This window comes from Hyla sarda, chromosome 2, assembly GCF_029499605.1.
Source record: "Hyla sarda isolate aHylSar1 chromosome 2, aHylSar1.hap1, whole genome shotgun sequence".
Lineage (NCBI taxonomy): Eukaryota > Metazoa > Chordata > Amphibia > Anura > Hylidae > Hyla > Hyla sarda.
In genome coordinates, this window is record NC_079190.1 from 112,902,893 (window position 1) to 112,927,731 (window position 24,839).

The window sequence follows — 24,839 nt, forward strand, 5'->3', positions numbered from 1 at the left end:
CTTTGGAAGCGGCGGTCACCTTTGACCGCCGCTTCTAAAGGGTTAATACCGCACATCGCCGCGATCGGCGATGTGTGGTATTAGCCACGGGTCCCAGCCGTTGATTAGCGCCGGGACCCACGCGATATGATGCGGGATCGCGGCGCGATCCCGCTTCATATCGCGGGAGCCGGCGCAGGACGTAAATATACGTCCTGCGTCGTTAAGGGGTTAAAGACCCCCTTGCAGTACTTACTAATTATAGGGCAACCCCAAATTATATGTACAAAGTCTGCTTCTACCATTGAGCACCGTGGGCAAAGGGAATCCCGTCGATAACCAAATACTAACATCTGTTTTGGTGAAAGATATGTGTTATATATCATTTTTTTCTGCATTAACCGATAACTATAGTTCACTGAAATATTACCTACTTTCTTCAATATATCCCCCATTGGGTCTCAGGGGCGTCCCCCACCTCTTTTGACCACTGCATTCTAAACTTCATATTGTACCTGAGTGAGTGTTCCCCAACAATAGCTTTACACCAACATGTAAAATAACATCAGCAAAGAAAAATTATATAACATGTGTTAAAAATAAAACAGCACAGTGCACAAGGCTGGAAGACAAGGCAGGAACATAAAGGCTCAGATAGAAGGTATCACATATCAATGGATGACAGTAGTTGCATGTAGTAACCATACAGTGACAGGATAGAGATGAGGCAATCTCAATAAATAGACACAAAAATAGTTACAAAGGCAAAAAGCAGTCAGAAAGAAAGGACAATACCTACCTAGACAGATCCATGCATTACCTGCACCTACCCCAACGAACGTTTCACGCCAATGCGCTTCGTCAGGGGGCCAACAATAGCTTTATAAATATTTACTTCACTTTTCTGAATATAATCCATTAAGGGATGTTCCTGAGTAATGAACAACTTCCTATTCTGCATGCAATTAAAGGCATGTTTCATTTGCTGATATCTAAAAATGTGAATTTTATTTACTCCATACAGATTTTGCAGATTCTCAAAACTCAATAGGCTACCCCCCCCTCCACCAATTGTGATATATATTTAATCCCATGTCTAGCCCATAGAGCCGAGTCAGGGATTGTCAAAAATTCCACACATTTCTTGTTATTTCATATAGGAGTGAAAAAAGTGCTCATCTGAAAGTTAATCAATTTCTTAAAAAGAGTCCACCCCTTTCACATCATCCTTCCATGTGTAAAAGTGTTCCCAATACATTTTGCTTCTAAACTTTCTACTAACAAAGTGTTACTGGTGTCTGAAGAAGTGCCCCTAAGCACTAAACAGTGTTAGTTCTGTTAGTTTGTGTGCCTCCAGCTGTTTCCCGACCTCGTCTGTTTTTGTAGTTTATTGTTTAGACCCCCTGTCAGGCCCTGCACCTACCTAGGGAGGGACTGTCCTCATGGTTGTGGACCCGTTGTTTAGGACGGGTACGCAAGTAAGCAGGGACAGAGGGTGTGGGCTAGAAAAGGGCTGCATATTCCTGCCCGACGTGACAGTTCCAATTTATTTCTAAGCCAAAATAATACTCAAAATTTGTGAATGGATTTATAATTAAGGGAACTGCCCTAATTGGATACTGTACAAGAAAAAAAGCAAGTCATCAGCATAAAGAGCAATCCTATTTTCTACACCCTTCAACTAAAATCTTTTCACCCCAGGAAGCTTTTTAATCAATATAGCAAGTGGCTCCACATAAAGGGCAAATAACATAGGTGACAGAGGGCATTGATGAATCAAAGAAATCAGAGGGAGTGACCAAAGGCCTTAAGTGTTGCCCACAGGTACCTCCACTCCACCCTGTTAAATGCCTTAGTCCCATCTAGAGACAGGAAGGATCAGAGTTCCCCCTCCCCCTGCTGAATATTTACATATGTTCTTTCAATATTTGCAAATAAGGACCTCTGAGGGATTAATCTCGTTTGGAGGAGGAGCTTGATGTTCGGAAGTGTATTATCTTGAAAAAAAATCACGGAAAACTCCCTCTACTTCTGCTCCTTCATAGGTGACTTCTCCGTTCTCCTTTTAAATGGAGAAAATCGATTTTGTTGCGTTCTGTGAGTTCCCCAAAATTGCTAACAAGTTATTAGGGGTAAGCCTTCACAAAAATATTACTGACCCGCTAAAAAACAAAGTTTATTCTGGGCCTTTTCCCTCTGCCAAGCTTCTGGACCCTTAAAGGGGTACTCCGCCCCTAGACATCTTATCCCCTATCCAAAGGATAGGGGATAAGATGTCAGATCACCGCGGTCCCGCTGCTGGGGAGCCCTGGGAGCCCTCTCATTACAGCACAGAGCAAGTTCGCTCTGCACGTAATAACGAGCCCCTCGTGACGTCACGGCCCGTCCCTTTCAATACAAGTCTATAGGAGGGGGCGTTGTGGTCGTCACGCCCCGTCCCATAAACTTGCATTGAGGGGACGGGCCGTGAAGTCACGAGGGGCGGAGCCATGATGTCACGCTGCTCCATCCCCCGTATCGCCCCTCATTATGCACAGAGCGAACTCGCTCTGTGCTGTAATGAGAGTGCGGTGCCGCAGCGGGATCCTAGGGTTCCCCAGCAGCGGGACCGCGGCGATCTGACATCTTATCCCCTATCCTTTGGATAGGGGATAAGATGTCTAGGGGCGGAGTACTCCTTTAAGTGTGTGCTTCAATGTTTCCAACCAAGTAACTTCTGTATTCTACAGGAAAAAAAAACAGTCAGCTTCCTCTACTAACTTTCTCAACTCCTCTTCCTTCTCTTTAAATTGCCTTTTATTCTTTACAATTTTGCTAAAAAATAAATAAAACAAAGGAAGGAAGGTTTCAAATGAATCCCAAACCACATTCAAGCTGGATGATCCCTTATTAATTTCCCAAAATACAGTAATTTCTCTTTTAAAGAATGTATCCCTTTCTAAGATAAAAAGACAATGTGAATTAATTTTGAATGGAGGAGAGACAGCTTTACGCTTGACACCTGTATCAATTACCATAACTATTGGAGAATGGTCAGAGATAGATCTAGCCTGAAAAACAATGTCCCTAACTCTACCTCTAGCAATATGGTTCCCTAGAAAGAGATCGATTTGGGAAGCCGATTGATATGTTACTATAACAGGTATAACTTATCTGATCCCCATATAGCTCTCTCTAGAGGTCAACCTGTCAACTTTCTCCAAAAATGTACTCAATAAAGACTGACCCCCATATCTTTCTGATTGTCTATAACCACATTAAAATCCCCTGCAACTATAAGGGGAATGTCAGATTTAAAGTCAATAAATTTTAACAGTGATACCATAACTTCCAAAGAAAATGGAGGCGGGATAGCAACAAAAGCCAAGACCAATTCAAGCTGGTCAAGCACCCCATGTAAAAAACAAATCGTCCCCTCTTATCTATCAATTTAGATTTTAGCTCAAAGTTAATGGCCGACATTTATCATTGTCTTTAGACTGTATTTTGTGTCTACAAAAGGCACAAGCAGGGTTAATTTGCGCCTTTTTGCGCCTTTTGGTTTACACATTTCTCTGATTTTGAGTTGTAATCCACTGATTTTGGCAATACACATGATATGGTTTTATGAACTGCGCCTTTTTGTAAAAAGGCGCAAAAAAGTGGCGCAAAGCCACTGAAAAGTCTCTAAAACGACACCAGCCCAGACTTAGCTTTTTGGTGTATGTGAAGAGAGAAATTTCAGAAAAGGTGACCTGCACAAAATGTATCAAATGCTCTGTGACCATTCAATAAGTGTGGTGCTCCTACACATTACCAGCACACAAAAAGGTGTAGAAAAATGCTTCACTTACACTACAATGATAAATGCCGGCCAATATATTTAGGAATGTAAACAGAGACTCCTGACGAATATTTTGAGTATATCGAGTGAAACTCTTTCCTAGAAGCCTTCCCTAAGGTATCCTGAGTCAGATGAGTTTCTAGCAGCGCAACCACAGCGGGAAGGTTTCTAATCTGATCAAAGATGGCACACCGCTTAACCTGTCTGACATTTCCCTCACATTCCAAGACATTATTTTAACCATTTTATTCTTAAAAAAAAAAAAAAAAAAAAAAGCACTTGTTCTGGGCTCTCTCCCCCCAACTCCCCCCCATTCTGACCCAACCAAGAAGATCTTCTGAGGGTCTCTATTCACTCGCTCCACTACCCCACTCGCTTCCTCCCCCCCCCTAATGCTCATCAATAAGGAATAATGAGAATTTAAAGGGGTACTCCGTTGGAAAACAGTTTTTTTTTTTAAATCAACTGGTGCCAGAAAGTTAAACAGATTTGTAAATGACTTCTATTAAAAAAATCTTTATCCTTCCAGTACTTATTAGTGGCTGTATATTACAGAAAAGTTATTTTTGTTTTTGGGTTTCTTTTTTTTTTCCTATCCACCGTGCTCTCTGCTGACACCTCTGGCTGTATCAGGAACTGTCCAGACCAGCATAGGTTTTCTATGGGCATTTGCGCCTGTTCTGGACAGTTCCTGATACAGACAGAGGTGTCAGCAGAGAGCACCGTGGACAGAAAAAAAAGAAACCCAAAAAGAAAAGAACTTTCTCTGCAGTATACAGCAGCTAATTATTACTGGAAGTAATTTACAAATCTGTTTTCCTTTCTGGCATCAGTTATTAAAAAGAATAAATGTTTTCCACCGAAGTACTTATTTAAATCTTTCTCAGTCGATAAGAGTCTTAAGTAGCACAGTCCTTGGGGGAGACTCAGGGGGTGGTCGCCTCACTGGCACTCAATGGGCCCTTTCCACCGCAAATAAGTTAGAGAGAGTAAGGTCTTCACATGTCTCTTAGATAATTAAATGATTATCCCCTTCAGCCCCTTCTGGCATTCCAATTAACCTGATGTTAGATCGCCGTGATCTGTCTTCCAAATCTATAGTTTCTTTTCTTAACTAACAGTTCTCCTTCCTCAGGAGGTCTGTGTCTGAACTAATTACTATTAACTACTTAACCCCGGGGCCGCAACCCGGTGTAAAGCACCCCTATTACAACTACCCTTAAAATATAAGTTTAAATACCGTAAGTGCTCAAATAAAAATAAAAATTTAACCCAGAAACGTGATTAAAATTTATTCCAGATCGGGCTGTTATATAGTGTATATATATATATGTATATATGTATATATATATATATATATAAATATATAGATGTCGCTGGGGGTAGCTACCCCATGCGTATCGTGGTGCGGCACTGCAGATAGCACTATGCCCAATTTGGAGATCACATTAAAATAACACTAAATAGATTGTGAGGGCCCCTTATGCCCTTTGGGTAGCTGAGTTTGTTGTTGAACTTATTGCTCTAAAATCAGACTTCATAGTGGGAATGTCTTTTTCAAGAATCCATCATTCTCTCGCTAATTTTATTAATGTCCTCCCATATCAGAGAAACATCAATGGATAAAGAACCCACTTGGGTGGAGATTCCTTCAAACCTGCGTTACATTGCTGTATCTCCTGAAGAATATTCTGCAATAGTTGTGAACTGGGTTGAGTCTCCCCTCTCCCACACCCTCCTCTTACTGCAGTGGGTCAAACCGTGAGCCAGACTTAGACCACATAGCAGAAGCACCATTATTACTTTTATTTTTTGAAGGTTCAGTCGGAGAGTTCATAAATTTTTCTCTTCTCCCTCGGATGGTTTTCTGCTTAGGAGAGTTGATGCCCGATCTTCTCTGATTTGATTTTGGAGAAATAGTTCTACAAATATCAGTGAGGTATGTTATTCGGGAAGCAGAGGGGCAACTGATGAAACTGATGAAGCTGGAACAACAACAGATTAATAAAATCCAGTACCTCGTAAATCCAGAGGAAATATGTTTTAAAACATCTGTTTAATGTTTCCAGTGGTCATACATGCTCAGTACCTGGTCCCCACACCCAGATTCCCTTGTATACTGTTATAGTGGTGCTCCAGCCGGACTCTCCGGCCGTGAGCGCTCCCTGCACCGCTGCCGGCGGGGCTGAGATTCGCATTGCGGGGCGCACCTGCATGCGAGTGTCAGCCCGTCATTCACCTTCTAGTTTCTCTGCTCCCTGGTGTCCCAGCAGCTTCGGCGTGCGTGCCTCCCCCCCCCCCCAGGGCACACGCGCGCCGGAGCTCTGTTTCTTAAAGGGCCTGTACCAATTAAAGTGTCTGTACTTGTCCCTTGTCCATAAGTATCTGCTCCTCCCTGTTCCCTGTGCAGGATCTTTGGTTGTCTTAGCCATAGTAAAGTCTTGTATCCAAGTTACTGTGTATCTGTTCCTGTTCTGCCATCCCGCCATGTCCTGCCAGCCATGTTCTGCCAGTTGCTGTCAGTGCCACGTCACCCCCCAGCTACCTGTGTGGACGAGTCGTGCCAGGGGTAGCGACCTGGGTGCCACCTGCCGCAGCAAGACCATCCACTTTGTGGTGGGCTCTGGTGAAAACCAGTGGCACCTTAGACCCCGCTCCCTGGCATGGCTAAAGTCTCCATCCACACAGGCCCAGAGGATACACCACCTGCTGTGATTCCTGACATATACAATCAAAGGTCCATGATTAAGATCCATTAACTGATCGAAACACGTTGGAGTTTAATTTGTGTTTTATTTGCATTTTTTGTCTGTATCTTTCTTTTTTGAAGTTGTTAATGGAGTTTTAAATAAAGCATACAATATTTTAACTGGGAGCTGGAGAAACCACCCTTTGTCTAATACAATTAGAGGTGCATAACAATTATGCAACAGCAACATTTAGACATCATTTTTACAATTTGAGTACAATGCTGACTGTAAAGACTACAATTCCCAGAAAGCAAATCAGCACAGCAAGTTCTTTCAGGACTCTAAGCAACATACTAAAGATTATAGAGTTGGGGTCAGGGCCTTACTGTAACTGTAAAATACGATGGACTATATCATGGCTTTTTGTACAAGATAAATACTTTTATTCTAGTATCTTTGTAATTTTTTATAAATGTATGAGAAACTGATGTTTTTTATGTGTAAGAGGTTGAGGTTTTTTCCCTTCCAGTAAAGAGCTACAGTACATATTACTCACTTCTAATATTAATAATAATTATAACTGCAACCAAACACTGGTATTAGATTTGGCAGTGGGTACTGATCCTTCAATGTATCTCTGCAGCTCAGAATAGTTTTAGTCTACCGTATATACTCGAGTATAAGCCGACCCGAGTATAAGCCGAGACCCCTAATTTCAACCCAAAATCCCAGGAAAAGTTATTGACTCGAGTATAAGCCTAGGGTGGGAAATACCTCATCCCCCCCTGTCATCATCCAGACCCGTCATTAACATCCTCATCATCCCCTTGTCATCATCCCACACATCCCCCCTTCATCATCCCCTTGTCATCATCCCACACATCCCCTTATCATCCCACACATCCCCCCTTCATCATCCCCTTGTCATCATCCCACACATCCCCTTATCATCCCACACATCCCCCCTTCATCATCCCCTTGTCATCATCCCACACATCCCCCCTTCATCATCCCCTTGTCATCATCCCACACATCCCCTTATCCCACACATCCCCCCTTCATCATCCCCTTGTCATCATCCCACACATCCTCCCTTCATCATCCCCTTGTCATCATCCCACACATCCCCTTATCATCCCACACATCCCCCCTTCATCATCCCCTTGTCATCATCCCACACATCCCCTTATCATCCCACACATCCCCCCTTCATCATCCCCTTGTAATCATCCCACACACCCCCCCCCCTTCATCATCCCCACCCCCCTTCATCATCCTCTTCTCATCATTCGCCCTCAGTGGTCTTCAACCTGCGGACCTCCAGAGGTTTCAAAACTACAACTCCCAGCAAGCCCGGGCAGCCATCGGCTGTCCGGGCTTGCTGGGAGTTGTAGTTTTGAAACCTCCGGAGGTCCGCAGGTTGAAGACCACTGCGGCCTTCAACATGCGGACCTCCAGAGGTTTCAAAACTACAACTCCCAGCAAGCCCGGGCAGCCATCGGCTGTCCGGGCTTGCTGGGAGTTGTAGTTTTGAAACCTCCGGAGGTCCGCAGGTTGAAGACCACTGCGGCCTTCAACATCATCCAGCTCCCTCTCACCCCCTTTAGTTCTGAGTACTCACCTCCGCTCGGCGCTGGTCCGGTCCTGCAGGGCTGTCCGGTAAGGAGGTGGTCCGGTGAGGAGGTGGTCCGGGCTGCTATCTTCACCGGGGGCGCCTCTTCTCCGCGCTTCCGGCCCGGAATAGAGCCGTTGCCTAGACAACGACGCATCTGCGTCGTTGTCAAGGCAACGTGACTATTCTGAGGCCGGGCCCGAAGCGCTTAGAAGAGGCCTCCCCGGTGAAGATAGCAGCCCGGACCACCTCCTCACCGGACCACCTCCTTACCGGACAGCCCTGCAGGACCGGACCAGCGCCGAGCGGAGGTGAGTACTCAGAACTAAAGGGGGTGAGAGGGGGCTGGATGATGTTGAAGGCCGCAGTGGTCTTCAACCTGCGGACCTCCGGAGGTTTCAAAACTACAACTCCCAGCAAGCCCGGACAGCCGATGGCTGCCCTGGCTTGCTGGGAGTTGTAGTTTTGAAACCTCTGGAAGTCCGCAGGTTGAAGACCACTGCGGGTGGGGGAGTTCACTCGAGTATAAGCCGAGGGGGGTGTTTTCAGCACGAAAAATCGTGCTGAAAAACTCGGCTTATACTCGAGTATATACGGTATGTTTGTTGATGGCATTTAAATTATATTATTTGGAATTGTTTATTTTAAAATATCTGACAGTTTTATTTGTTTTTGGAAAGTTTGTATATACCGGTAGTCATATATCAGTGAATCATTACCATCAAATATGGCATGATCCATTTGATATTCTCTTTTAGTTTTGTTAAAGGAGTTGCTCACTTTTTGGGGACCCTTATATTTCAAAAGGGTTCCCTGACAATAAGATGATTACATGAGGTCTTTGCCTGTTTTTCCCCTGAGATCAGCTGTTGTCTATAGGGGTTTCCCTAGCAGGAACTAGGAACTTGATTTCAATGCAGCTGCTAGAAAGGGGAAAGAAAGCATTAAAATAGACTATACGTATAACACATAGAGTGGGTGGTCAGAGTGTGAGACACTCATGGGCTTGCCCTGTCATTCTAATATTAGATTTCTAACAAAAGCATGATACCTTCAGGGCGTCACTTTCATTAGAATCGCCCAAACCATATGATGCATACAATAAAGTAAACTTAAAGAAGAAAAAATAGCAAATCTGATACCAGTTAGTAGTAGACAAATAGGACAATAAGTAAAAAAAATAAAAAGTTAACTTATGATATAACATGTATATAATATATACTCTGTATTACTTTTTCACTAGCAAAAATAATGCTGCATACTGAGCTAGTCTTGCAGATAACATTGACAGTAACCTCTGACAGGATATGTTTGTCTGTCATGAACCACCGTGATCCCCCTTGAAGTGCCTTCTTAATAAAATAATAGTTTAACAAATAAAAGACATGAGAGTTATCGTGTCTCGCAACTTACTGTATATACTCGAGTATAAGCCGACCCGAATATAAGCCGAGGCCCTTAATTTCACCCCAAAAAAACAGGAAAAGTTATTGACTCGACTATAAGCCTAGGGTGGGAAATACATCATTCCCCCCCTGTCATCATCCAGACCCCCGTCATTAACACCCCCGTCATCATCCCCCCTTCATCATCCCCCTGTCATCATCCCCCTGTCATTATCACCCTGTCATCATCCCCCTCGTCATCATCCCCCCCCTTCATCATCCCCCTCGTCATCATCCCCCCCTTCATCATCCCCCTGTCATCATCCCCCTGTCATTATCAACCTGTCATCATCACCCCGTTCATCATCCCCCTGTCATCATCCCCCTCGTCATCATCCCCCCCCCCCATCATCACCGCCTGTCAATCCCTTCATCAGTGGTCTTCAACCTGCGGACTTCCAGATGTTGCAAAACTACAACTCCCAGCATGCCCGGACAGCCGATGGCTGTCCGGGCATGCTGGGAGTTGTAGTTTTGCAACATCTGGAGGTCCGCAGGTTGAAGACCACTGAGAAGGGATTGACAGGCAGAGAGTTCACTCGAGTATAAGCCGAGGGGGGGCGTTTTCAGCACGACAAATCATGCTGAAAAACTCGGCTTAAACTCGGCTCGAGTTTATACGGTAGTTCTGCAGTGATCCCTCAAATTACAATGGCCTCAGGTTACAATATTTTCAGCATACAATGCTCTTTTCTGGACAATTGTAACTTGAAACCAGCAGAAGAAGTAAATCACACTAGACAGCTAGGTGCGCTTTTTCTTAATGCTTTAGTAATTGTACAAAAAAAAGGAGAAATCTTTTTAGAAGATACAAAAATGACTTCACCCACAGTGCTCACTAATAACGCCCGACAGTCCTGGATCAGCAACCGGTATAGCTTCACCCTTCCACGGGCATGACGGAGCTGACCTTACTTTCTCTCATGAAGGGATAGATAGGTGAGTGTTTGCCGGACACTTCCGACGTTTCGGAGAACACGCCCCCTTTCTCAAGTGACCCTATCGTGCACCCATCACCCAATATATAGTCATTCATCTCTCGCGAGAACTTAATTCTGAAATGAGAGATCTCATGTTAAAATTGAAGCGAAGATATGCTTCACATTTAAAACCACAACATAATATGACATTTCCTAGCAGCAATATTAAACCAGATCTTACCAACAAATACAGAGTTTATAAAAATACTGAAAAATTGCATCCGGACTTAATTTAGAGTTTCTATCCAATATACTTCCCGTTGTAGCAACCTTCTTTTTATATTTTCCTCTGAACCCCCTTCTATCTCTTCAATGACCAACCAGTGTAGTTCACTCGCTTGATGCCCAAATTCAAAAAAAATGTTTCACTACTCCTGTTTCTCCAAATCTATTGACTGTTCCTATCTGACTTTGACCTCCAGCGCTTTTCATGTTCCGGATTGCACAGCGGTGTTCATTAATCCGGCATTTCACATTCCCCATTGTCTGCCCTACATAGACTCGGCCACAGGGACATTTAAGTATTTTCACTACATGCTTGGAGTTGCAGTTATACCAATCTCTTATGGGAATTTTGAAACCCTTCAGTGGGTGGCAAATCGCATCCGTTTTAATGATACTGACACCCCAAACATGGGAAGGTCCCTTGATACAAGACTACACATACAATGCTACGGACAGTCCAGATCTGTGAAACATGTCAATGGCTCGAATAACTGACCAATCAGAATGGGCCTTCACTGGTAAAACCCCTGTATTCCTAAAGTGCATGCACCGACTGGTGTCTGGTCACGCATCCCTACATTACAGGGAGGTATTACATGTTCTGTACTACTCTTTACCTGTGCCAGGAATAGCTGCTCATTTGGACACTAGGCGGGACGGCTCCATTTTATTTTTTGGGGACACTTAGTATACTGTGTAGGACCCTGAAGAAGCTCCTGTCCTCTACATAGACAGTGATTTACAGCTTTCAGTAGCTCTTTCTTACTTTTAGATGTAACCATTCGCTTTATGTGTATTAGTTATCTACTAAGTTTTCTTTAATCCTCACTTTTTCCTATTTTTGGATGACAATTTGAGGCTTCAGAACCAATTACCAAGTTTCCATAGCGTTACGGTCTCAACATACAATGTTCGTCCTGGAATCAATTAATATTGTAACTTGAGGGACTTCTGTATTAATGTCATATATCTGTTATATTTACACCAAGGAAATTCAGCATAGAAAATTTCCTTACTCTATTCCTCTGTGAATTTGTGATCTTCCTGCTCCATGGTCAATAAAGCAGAAATTATCCAGCATCGGCTCTTATGTCTGTGGCAATTTGCTATTGACAAACTGCTCTGGTAAATTCAGACGGAAGATTCATATCCGCTTTGAAGTAATTAACAGAGCATCTGCATTGTGCACATAGCAGTGGAAATCCCATTGAAGTCAGTGGGATTGTGCTGCAAGGTGAAATTTCTGGTGGACATTTCGCTCTGATTCCGCCTTGCAGTTCCTTATACTGCATTACTGTACATGCCTCTGCAGTTGAGTTCAACTTAAATAAGTCAATCACATCTTTCATGGTAAAAACTAAGAAAAAATGCTTAACCACTTAGTGTAAACCAATTAACCCTATCCTCTTGGGGATGGAGGGCGTAAGCATACTTAAGGACTCAGGGCATACCTGTACGCCCTGGTCCATTCCCTGGCTGAGAACAGGTTAAACCCCGTGGGTCCTGGTTGCGATGGGCAGCCAGGACCCACGTCAAATGCCGGGCATGACCAATCGGGCCGATGTCCGACATTAACCCTTTAGACTCCGCGATCAAACTCTAAAGCGAGAGTTAAAGAATAACGATAGCTCAGTGGAGCTGTTCAGGACTATCGCGACAAAATCGCGATGTCCCGATCAGCTTACTAGACGACGGGAGGGTCCTCACCTGCCTCTCCGTTGTCCGGTTGGCGATCTATTGCTCCATGCCTGTGCAGCATGCTAGGGCAGCAGAGCGCCGGTTACACTGATCAATGCTGTGCAATGACATAGCATTGAACAGTGTACAGTGTATGCAATCAGAAGATTGCATGTTGTAGCCCCCTATGGGGGCTAAAAAAAAAATAACAAAAAAGAGTTAAATTTTTTTTAAAATAAAAGTTCATTAACCCCTTCCCTATTTAAAGTTAAAATCACCCCCCTTTTCCCATTTTTTAAATAAAATAATGTAATAAAGAATAAAAATAATCATATGTGGTACCACCACGTGCATAAATTTCCGAACTATTAAAATATAATGTTAGCTAAACCGCTACACGTAAAAAAAATACTTGTGCATTTTTGGTACTTCATATACCATAAAAATATTTATAAAAAGCGATCAGAAAGATCCATCAAAACAAAAATGGTACCGATAAAAACTACAGACGACAGCGCAAAAAATGAGCCCTCATACCGCCTCATACATGGAAAAATAAAAAGTTATAGGGGTCAGAAGATGCCAATTTTAAACATACTAATTTTGGTGCATATACCGTATTTTTCGCCATATAGGATGCTCCGGCATATAAGACGCATCCAATTTTAAAGGCGGAAAATCTAGAATACAATGTAAAGTATAGGACAGTGATCTTCAACCAGTGGACCTCCAGATGTTGCAAAACTACAACTCCCAGCATGCCCGGACAGCCGTTGGCTGTCCGAGCATGCCAGGAGTTGCAGTTTTGCAACATCTGGAGGTCCACTGGTTGAAGATCACTGGTATAGGAGGTAATACTCACGTGTCCCCGCCGCTCCGGACCCGTCACCGCTCGTCACCGCTGCCCTGGATGTCGCCCTCCATCGCTGTTGCCGCGTCCTCAGAGTGTCCCCGTTGCTCCGGAATGTCTCTGCTGCCCGGTATCCTCACTCTCCGTCGCCGCCATCATGTCGCTAGGCACACCGCTCCTATTGGATGATGGGACGGTGTGCGCGACAACGTGATGATGACGAAGGAGAGCGCCGGCCATGCAGGGGATCCCGGCACGGAGCAGACACCGAGGAGGCAGGTAAGGTCCCTCCCGGTGCAGCCGGGTTAGTGTCACTTTCCCTTCAGACGCGGCGGTCAGCTTTGATCGCCACATCTGAAGTGTTAATACAGGGCATCAGTGATGTCCTGTATTAGCCGCGGGTCCCGGCCACAGGGAACGCCGCGATAGGACAGGGTTTTAATGTGTATTCGCCGTATAAGATGCACCAACTCCCCCCCCCCAGTTTTGGGGAAGAAAAAGTGCATCTTATACAGCGAAAAATACGGTAGTTTATAATTTTTTTAAAGTATTAAAATAAAGGTAATGTGTTATTTTTACCAAATATTGCACTGCGTGGGAACTAGATTTACAAAATGGCATTTCTTTTTTCGTTTCACCACACAAATATCTTTTTTTTTGGTTTTGCCACAGGGTATATTATAAAATAAGTGATGTCATTACAAAGTACAATTTGTGATGCAAAAAACAAGCCCTTATATGGGTCTGTAGGTGCAAAATTGAAAGTGTTATGATTTTTAGAAGGGAAGGAGGAAAAAAACTAAAAGGCAAAAACAAAAATCTGTCTTTAAAGGGGTACTCTGCCCCTAGACATCTTATCCCCTATTCAAAGAATAGGGGATAAGATGTCAGATCGCCGGGGGCCCGCTGCTGGGGACCCCTGAGATCTTTGCTGCAGCACCCCGCTATCATTACTGCACAGAGCACGCTCGCTCTGTGCGTAATGACCGGCGAAACAGGGGCCGGAGCATCGTGACGTCCCGGCTCCGCTCCCTCATGACGTCACGGCCCGTCCCCTTAATGCAAGTCTATGGGAGGGGGTGTGATGGCTGCCACGCCCCCTCCCATAGACTTGTATTGAGGGGCCGGGCCATGACGTCACGAGGGGGGGAGCCATGACATAACGATGCTCCGGCCCCTGTATTGCCCGTCATTACGCACAGATCGAGTTTGCTCTGTGCAGTAATGATAGCGGGTGCTACAGCGGAGATCCCAGGGGTCCCCTGCAGCGGGACCCCGGCGAACTCACATCTTATCCCCTATCCTTTGGATAAGATGCTAGGGGCGGAGTACCCCTTTAAGGTGAAAATAGAGTCCCTAAGGGGCTATAATGTCAAAAAACTTCTAATCTATAGGTAGCCCAAAATTGCACCTAAAAACTGTATTACCACAAGAAGACAGAGAGGTCAGAGAAAAAAAATAGAAAAAAAAGAAAATGTACTGGTTGCATTCTGAAGGTGTTCTAGGTTAGTAAGTTACTGGTAGTCCAAGAGGCATCCATAGCCAGCCATTTTAATGTCAGCTCTGCTACATCTATACCTGCACTCTAACATGTCAACTTCTGTAGTAAAGATGAGATTGTTCATTTTGGACTTGAGCAAAGCACTGATTCATTTGTGGGTATTCTATATTACCATAAGCACAATAGGAACATCAACATTCTCTGGAACATCAATCTCATATCAAGCATGTCAAACTCAAAGGCTAATCATGGGCCAAAAAAATCAAGGTTTAAGTTTATGTGGGCCGCATCAAAAAAAAAAAAAAAATACATGCCCTCCCTGCACAACTCCCCATTACCCCTTTGCACAACAACCCATGCCCCCTTGCACAACATCTCATGCCCCCTTTGCACTAGACCCAATGCCCACCCTACACAAGACCCCATGCCCACCTACACAACACCTCATGACCCCCTTCACAAGACCCCATGACCCCCCTTCACAAGACCCCATGCCCCTTTTGTACAACACTCCATGCCCCCTTTGCACAAGACTCCATGCCCCCCCCCCTTTGCACAAGACCCCATGCCCCCTGCACAAGACCCTGCTCCCCTGTACAAGACTGTGCAGTACAGTTCCCCCACATTAGGTGCAGTATAGTTCCCCACATTAGATGCAGTACAGTTCCCCACATTAGGTGCAGTATAGTTCCCCCACATTAGGTGCAGTATAGTTCCCCCACATTAGGTGCAGTATAGATCCCCCCACATTAGGTGCAGTATAGTTCCCCCACATTAGGTGCAGTATAGCTCCCCCACATTAGGTGCAGTACAGTTCCCCCACATTAGGTGCAGTACAGTTCCCCACATTAGGTGCAGTATAGTTCCCCCCACATTAGGTGCAATATAGTTCCCCCACATTAGGTGCAGTATAGCTCCCCCACATTAGGTGCAGTATAGTTCCCCCACATTAGGTTGGCAGTATAGTTCCCCACATTAGGTGCAGTACAGTTCCCCCACATTAGGTGCAGTATAGTTCCCCCACATTACGTGCAGTATAGTTCCCCACACTAGGTGCAGTATATGGGCGCACGCACGGGACGTCAGTTAACGTGGGGCCGCAGAGAGGTAACCGGGGCATTCTTGTGTCCTGAAAAGATTTTTCGGGACACAGGGATGCCCTGAATGTGACGGGGCCCCCTCCGGGCACGGGGCCCAGAGCAGGCGCTCCAGGAGCGCCAATGATGATCCGGCCCTGACCAGAGCAATGAATATCTTTGCCGGCCCGCAAAGATATTCATTGTGGGCCGTATGTTTGACACCCATGTCATAAATAGTCATTATGAAAGCAACATTTGGGCTTTATCTTAATTTGGAAGATGTATGTGGGAGATCTAGATCACATCAGCTATAAGCAGTTAAAACATTACATCTTGTAAAAGAACATTGAATCCATGCATTGGACAATTGCTATGAGCAGAATTAAGCTATAGTGGACATATAAGCACGGAGATAGGAATAGCATATAGCAAGCAAGCAGCTTGCCAGAAGCCTGCCGATAAGCCAATATTGGCATATCATTGCTGCAGAAAAGCCTATATCTGTGCATATTCCAATATTCCATATGGGCATATATAGGGAGTCATAATCCCTTGTGAGATAAAACTAATCCTAAAAAATAGAGAGATCATTGACAGTTTTAAATGTCAAATGTAAAAATTCTTTTAACTAAAAGACAATAAAAGTTATATTTTAATGAGCCCCTAAGTAAAGTTTTTTTTTTTTTTGTCCTTGAGGGATTATCCCAAAAGGATATTGAAGTATATACAATTATTGCCCTGAGACTCATATGGGATCCCTTGTGAGTGACATAACCCTGACTTTCTCCCTGACCTAAGTACAAAAACCTTATACCTCTTCAATTTACAATGACATGGCCACATAACATTTTGATTTCCTTCCATCTTTTCTGACTCGGGTTCCAGCATGCAATTCTATTACTGGGAAACTGTTTCTCATATGAGCTCCCCATTTTCTCCCAGCTTCTGGGATCTCCCTGTGCCTTCCTGCGCATTGCCCACAATTACTAGCATGAGAATAGGTCCACATGTACATCATCTAATTTATGATGGTATATCAATGATCTACAGCATTAAATCTGCAGCAGATTATATACATGTGAACATACTTTAACTGCATACATTTGCATATCTGTGTGACCTGTGAAAGAAAGGCCTCCTGGAAGACATCTCCCGTAGCAACAAGGTACAACAACTAGTTAGGATGGGGTCAGTAATGTGTCAGTTAGTAGGACTAAGAATTATAACTTCCAATACAGTAATAAAAAGCAAGACACAAAACATGAAAAAAAGCTCTAATCACAACATCATACGGTAAGCAGGGTTGCAGGTTTTTAGGGTATCCTTGAACTCCAACCTATTGCACTAGGAGCGCCCGTTTTTTCTATTTCTCTTTCTACAACACTACAAAAGAAGCACACAGCTTCTGCATTGGGAGACCCTACTCTTAGTTGATAAAAATATTATTTAGGAGTAATACTATTTAGGAGAAACTTCAGCAACAACTAAAGTTAATTTAAGGGTACAGTCTCACAGTGCAGAATCCTTGTATTTTGTGTTTGCGGGGCACCCAAGAACCAAGACCCCTGTGACCAGGGTTTTGGTGAACAATTGTAAACTTTACTTCATTCCTGAGGCAGATCAATACAGTGAAAATATTTTGAAATGTTGCCTAAATTTGGTAGAGTTCGTTGAAACATAACTTTGGTCTCAGGAGAAACAGTCACTGTCTCTTTAAGATACATTATGCGCAGACTTTTGGCAATGATCTTCATGGGAGGTGTACTGTGGTAAACTGTATAGAGATTCCCTGCAGTTGCTTTGACACCCAGTATTCTTTTTAAATTAAGCCCATGAATATCTTCTTCTGAATGCTACTAGAATTACCAATGATACCAGCATAGAAAACTGGTCAGCACCTTCAGACAAAATGAAATCTGTGGATAGATAAACACTGCTTGTTAGTCATTCGACGATTGGGCAGCGAGGAGGCAGGTAGGGATCCTCCCCGCATCCTGCTAGCTGTTCTGGATACCACGATTTCACCGTGGCGGTCCCAAACAGCACCACTGAGCTAACCGGCAATGTTTACTTTCATTTTAGACGCGGCGATCAAGTTTAATCGCCCCATCTAAAGGTTTAATGCCGGACATGAGCTTGATCGGCGATGTCCGGCATTAGCCGTCGGTCCCGGTTGCTTATAGAATGTACATCCATTTGTGGCAAGGGGTTAATGAAGAATTGGGGTTAAAAAAGTCAAAATATTGTCTGTTTTGGTTATTTTCTTCAACCTATAGAGGTCTATGGGAGGAAAAATGCCATAGTAATTTTGAAAACAGCCACTAAGCCATAAAAGGCCACTGAAGGGTGAAAAATAAAAAGCGCCATGTAAGTACTGCTTTTCATATTTCCCCATTGACTTCCTGCTAACATCTGGTTTTGGCACCCCAGCTAACTTTTTTGGGAGCAGCTTTGGATCTTTTTTTCAGCCTTAAAGGGGAACTAGACATCTTGGGGGATATTTATCAAAGTTGTCTATGTCCCGCATCAATATAGACCAAACTACAGAGGGTTAGGCCAGTCTATTGTGCGCCAAATTTATCAAAAGGCGCAAGGCCCTTGATAAATTTTGTGCACAGACTGCATGATCTATGCTTTAGACTGTCTTTAAACCTGCTCCAACATGGTCTGACATTTCGGCGTACTTTCAGCCAATGCGACTTGTCGCTGAAAATTTGCTTTTGATAAATTCAGCACCAATGCATTTTTCCGTCTCAAATAGACTAGAATGCATCATGTTCTAAAAACCCTCTAGAGCAAAAGTCGCAGAAAAGTCGCACATATTTAGACTGCGACTTTCTGTGCGACAAATTTAGACAGGAAAAACCAGTCTAAATCCTTTGATAAATCTCCCCCCTTATCCTGGGAATAGATAAGATGTCGAATTGCAGGGGGCCCAGCCAGTGGGACCCCCAAGATCTCTGGGCTGTTCAGAACGCTGGCTTCGGGCGGCCGTGTTTGTGATGACATGTGATGTCATTCATGTCTATGGGAGGGGGCGCGATGACTGGTCCCCCTCGATTAGACATCTTATCCTCTATGCCTAGGATAGGGGTTAAGATGTCAAGGGGCGGAGTACCCCTTTAACTTGTTTTTTTTCCCTTTTTTCATTGGTTGGGTTTATGAACCACATTTAGAGCAGCTGTTTTACTAGATTATACATGGGATATTGTGATTAGTATTGATCTTCACTCAAGCGAGAAACCACACGGATAGCAGGTGCACTATTCATCCTGTGGTTTACAGGTTATGAACGTCTGTTTTCATCATCTTCTAGGTTAATACAAACGGTTATTTCATAGGAAATTGTATTTTTAAGTTACAATAAATCTAAAACACTTTCACCAGCATTATGCATAGATACTATACAATTTTATTGTGTACAGAAAGAAAACTATCTATACAGTTCTCCCTTACATACCCTCAAGCAGAAACAGTGAGGGAAAAAAATTACCACACGTATTAGAATTCTGAAATACAGAATGAAGAGGAGAATGCGGTACCGCTTAATCCATCCAGGGAGACCACTGCTGCTTCAATATTTTTCAAATATCATTTTTTAGACAGTATTTAAAAAAAAATTCCAAGGAAGCCTGAGCACAAGCTATAATTTATGATTACATTTTTTTTATTAAATGGATTTTTCTACGCAAAAATAATTATTTTCATACACTAAAAACAACAAAGACCACATAGTCACTTACCATAATGCCCTGGGACACCAGAGTGGATGGATGGCAACAGACCGGCAGGTGAATATGCAGTCTTTGTTGTTTTTTATTGTTTAGTCTTTATTGTTTTAGATAAACTTATACAGTCCAAGGAATCCAATCTCGGAACCCAAAATACATCCAAGTATATTAATCATTTCTCCCTGATGGTAATGAAGCTTGGGACATGTCTGCATCATGTGAATCAAAATGACATTTGTACTACATCTGAGACATTTTGACTTCATTTTACAACCAATTTTATTCAGGATTTTTGGAGCATGATAGGAATCGTCCAGATAAAATAACCGTAATCTCATATGGTACTGATTCTTTATTCCTCTCTAAACCATTTGCAACGTGGGGGTAAGATCACAGGGGTCCTGCCGTTGGGAACCCCTGCGATCTCTCCTGCAGCACCCCCTGTCATCTGGTGCACGGAGCAAGCTTTGCTCCGTGCTTGATGACTGGCGATGCAGAGGCCGGAGGATTGTGACGTCACTGCCCAGCCCCCTTAATGCAAATCTATGGGAGGGGGCGTGATGGCCACCGCCCCCCCTCCCATAGACTTGCATTTAGAGGGGCACCTACATTGCTAGTCATCAGTCTTTAAAGGGGTACTCGGCCCCTAGACATAGTAACATAGTTAATAAGGTTGAAAAAAAGACCAAAGTCCATCAAGTTCAACCTATATCCCTAAGGAGTCCCTACCGAGTTGATCCAGGGGAAGGCAAAAAAAAAACTCATACTAGAGGTAACAATTCCTTCCCAACTCCAAATATGGCAGTCAGAATAAATCCCTGGATCAACATTCTGTCCCTATAAATCTAGTATCCATAACCAGTAATGTTATTACTCTTCAAAAAAGCATCCAGACCCTTTTGAATTATTTTACAGAGTTCCCCATGACCACCTCCTCTTACAGAGAATGCCACAGTCTCACTGCTCTTACAGTAAAGAACCCCCATCTGTGCTGGTGTAGAAATCTTCTTTCCTCTAAACGTAGAGGATGCCCCCTTGTTATAGATACAGTCCTGGGAATAAATAGATCATGGGAGAGATTTCTGTACTGCCCCCTAATTTATTTATACATAGTTATTAGGTCTCCCCTAAGCTTTCTTTTTTCTAAACTAAATAACCCCAATTCTGATAATCTTTCTGGGTACTGTAGTCCTCCCATTCCCCGTATTACTCTGGTTGCCCGTCTTTGAAATCTCTCAAGCTCCACTATATCTTTCTTGAACACTGGTGCCCAGTACTGTACACAGTATTCTATATGTGGTCTGACTAGTGATTTGTACAGCGGTAGAATTATTTCCTTGTCGTGGGCATCATGGGGGAAATTTATCAAAACCTGTGCAGAGGAAAAGTATCCTAGTTGCCCATAGCAACCAATCAGATCACTTCTTTCATTTTGCAGAGGCCTTGTCAAAAATATAAGAAGGAATCTGATTGGTTGCTATGAGCAACTAGGCAACTTTTCCTCTGCACAGGTTTTGATAAATCTCCCCCCATGTCCCTATTTATGCACCCCATGATTTTATTTGCCTTGGCAGCAGCTGCCTGATACTGTTCACTACAGCTAAATTTACCAATAACTAAGACTCCTAAGTCCTTTTCCACATCAGTCGTCCAAGTGTTCTCCCATTTAGTACATAATCCAAGCTCAGATTTTTCCTCCCCATGTGCATTACCTTACATTTATCAGTGTTGAACCTCATCTGCCACTTCCCAGCCCAAACCTCCACCCTATCCAGATCCATTTGTAATAGTGCACTGTCCTCTATAGTGTTTACCGCTTTACAGTGATTAGTATCATCTGCAAAGATTTCTACTTTACTATTTAACCCCTCTACAAGGTCATTACAGGGGTACTCCCATGGAAAAAAATTTTTTTTTAATGAACTGGTGCCAGAAAGTTAAACAGATTTGTAAATCACTTCTATTAAAAAATCTTATTCCTTCCAGTACTTTTTAGGGGCTGTATACTAAAGAGAAATCCAAAAAAGAAATGCATTTCCTCTGATGTCATGACCACAGTGCTCTCTGCTGACCTCTGCTGTCCATTTTAAGAACTGCCCAGAGCAGGAAAAAATCCCCATAGCAAACATATGCTGCTCTGGACAGTTCCTAAAATGGACAGCAGAGGTCAGCAGAGAGCACTGTGGTCATGACATCAGAGGAAATGCATTTCTTTTTTGGATTTCTCTTTAGTATACAGCCCCTAAAAAGTACTGGAAGGATTAAGTTTTTTAAGTATTTTACAAATCTGTTTAACTTTCTGGCACCGTTTCATAAAAAAAAAAAAAAAAAAGTTTTCCACGGGAGTACCCCTTTAACCCCTTAAGGACCGAGCCCTTTTTCACCTTAAGGACCGGAGCGTTTTTTGCAATTCTGACCACTGTCACTTTAAACATTTATAACTCTGGAATGCTTTTAGTTATCATTCTTATTCCGAGATAGTTTTTTCGTGACATATTACTTTAACTTAGTGGTAAAAGTTTATGGTAACTTGAATCCTTTCTTGGTGAAAAATCCCCAAATTTGATGAAAAAAATGAAAAATTTGCATTTTTCTAACTTTGAAGCTCTCTGCTTGTAAGGAAAATGGATATTCAAAATAATTTTTTTTGGGTTCACATATACAATATGTCTACTTTATGTTTGCATCATAAAATATATGAGTTTTTACTTTTGGAAGACACCAGAGGGCTTCAAAGTTCAGCAGCAATTTTGAAATTTTTCACAAAATTTTCAAACTCGCTATTTTTCAGGGACCAGTTCAGGTTTGAAGTGAATTTGAAGGGTCTTCATATTAGAAATACCCCATAAAAGACCCCATTATAAAAACTACACCCCCCAAAGTATTCAAAATGACATTCAGTAAGTGTATTAACCCTTTAGGTGTTTCACAGGAATAGCAGCAAAGTGAAGGAGAAAATTCAAAATCTTCATTTTTTTACACTCGCATGTTCTTGTAGACCCAATTTTTGAATTTTTGCAAGGGGTAAAAAGGAGAAAATTTTTACTTGTATTTGAAACCCAATTTCTCTCGAGTAAGCACATACCTCATATGTCTATGTTAATTGTTCGGCGGGCGCAGTAGAGGGCTCAGAAGGGAAGGAGCGACGAATGGTTTTTGGGGGGCATGTCACCTTTAGGAAGCCCCTATGGTGCCAGGACAGCAAAAAAACACACATGGCATACCATTTTGGAAACTAGACCCCTCAGGGAACGTAACAAGGGGTAAAGTGAACCTTAATACCCCACAGGTGTTTCACGACTTTTGCATATGTAAAAAAAATATTTTGATTTCCCCAAAATTTTACATTTTTAAAAAGTGTAATAGCAGAAAATATCCCCCAAAATTTGAAACCCAATTTCTCCCGATTCAGAAAACACCCCATATGGGGGTGAAAATTGCTCTGCTGGCGCACTACAGGTCTCAGAAGAGAAGGAGTCACATTTGGCTTTTTGAAAGCAAATTTTGCTCTGGGGGCATGCCGCATTTAGGAAGCCCCTATGGTGCCAGAACAGCAAAAAAAAAAAAACATGGCATACCATTTTGGAAACTAGACCCCTCGGGGAACGTAACAAGGGGTAATGTGAACCTTAATACCCTACAGGTGTTTCACGACTTTTGCATATGTGAAATATTTTTTTTTTTTACCTAAAATGCTTGGTTTCCCAAAATTTTTACATTTTTAAAAAGGGTAATAGCAGAAAACACCCCCCAAAATTTGAAGCCCAATTTCTCCTGATTCAGAAAACACCCCATATGGGGGTGAAAAGTGCTCTGCTGGCGCACTACAGGTCTCAGAAGAGAAGGAGTCACATTTGGCTTTTTGAAAACAAATTTTGCTCTGGGGGCATGCCGCATTTAGGAAGCCCCTAAGGTGCCAGGACAGCAAAAAAAAAAAAAAAACACATGGCATACCATTTTGGAAACTAGACCCCTCGGGGAACGTAACAAGGGGTTAAGTGAACCTTTATACCCCACAGGTGTTTCATGACTTTTGTATATGTAAAAAAATGCTTGTTTTCCCAAAAATTTTACATTTTTAAAAGGGTAATAGCAGAAAATACCCCCGAAAATTTGAAGCCCAATTTCCCCCGAGTACGGCGATGCCCCATATGTGTCCCTAAACTGTTGCCTTGAAATACGACAGGGCTCCAAAGTGAGAGCGCCATGCGCATTTGAGGCCTAAATTAGGGATTGCATAGGGGTGGACATAGGGGAATTCTTCGCCAGTGATTCCCAAACAGGGGGCCTCCAGCTGTTGTAAAACTCCCTGCATGCCTAGACAGTCAGTGGCTATCTGGCAATACTGGGAGTAGTTGTTTTGCAACAGCTGGAGGCTCCGTTCTGGAAACAGTGGCGTACCAGACGTTTTTCATTTTTATTGGGGAGGGGAGGGGGGCTGTGTAGGGGTATGTGTATATGTAGTGTTTTTTACTTTTAATTTTATTTTGTGTTTAGTGTCGTGTAGTGTTTTTAGGGTACAGTCGCACGGGCGGGGGTTCACAGTAGTTTCTCGCTGGCAGCTTGAGCAGCGGCAGAAAATTTGCCACAGCTCAAACTTGCAGCCGGATACTTACTGTAATCCTCCGCCCATGTGAGTCTACCCTGTACGTTCACATTGGGGGGGTGGGGGGGAATATCCAGCTGTAGCAAAGCTACAACTCCCAGCATGGACGGTCTATCAGTGCATGCTGGGAGTTGTAGTTTTGCAACCGCTGGAGGCTTTGTTTTGGAAACCGTGACGTACCAGACGTTTTTCATTTTTATTGGGGAGGGGAGGGGGGCTGTGTAGGGGTATGTGTATATGTAGCGTTTTTTACTTTTTATTTTATTTTGTGTTAGTGTAGTGTAGTGTTTTTAGGGTACAGTCACACGGGCGGGGGGTTCACAGTAGTTTCTCGCTGGCAGTTTGAGCAGCGGCAGAAAATTTGCCGCAGCTCAAACTTGCAGCCGGATACTTACTGTAATCCTCCGCCCATGTGAGTGTACCCTGTACGTTCACATTGGGGGGGGGGGGAAACATCCAGCTGTTGCAAAACTACAACTCCCAGCATGTACGGTCTATCAGTGCATGCTGGGAGTTGTAGTTTTGCAACAGCTGGAGACACACAGGTTGTGAAACACCGAGTTTGGTAACAAACTCAGTGTTTTGCAACCAGTGTGCCTTCAGCTGTTGCAAAAGCTACAACCCCCAGCATGTACGGACAC

The 24,839-nt window shown here is 43.3% G+C and overlaps 1 protein-coding gene across 9 annotated transcripts in view; it reads left to right on the forward strand.

Annotated features, from left to right (window-relative positions):
• ITGB7 (integrin subunit beta 7) overlaps window positions 1-24,839 on the forward strand; it is a 181,177-nt gene that overhangs the window by 100,632 nt on the left and 55,706 nt on the right. Inside the window, exon 1 of one of the 9 annotated variants that reach the window (XM_056555305.1) lies at window positions 8,308-8,415. The exons of 7 other annotated variants lie outside the window; for them this stretch is intronic. The gene's annotated coding sequence lies outside the window, so the exon portion shown is untranslated. Of the gene's footprint in view, window positions 1-8,307; window positions 8,416-17,134; window positions 17,155-24,839 lie in introns of those variants that run through there. One more of the 9 variants, XM_056555306.1, reaches the window with a different exon arrangement.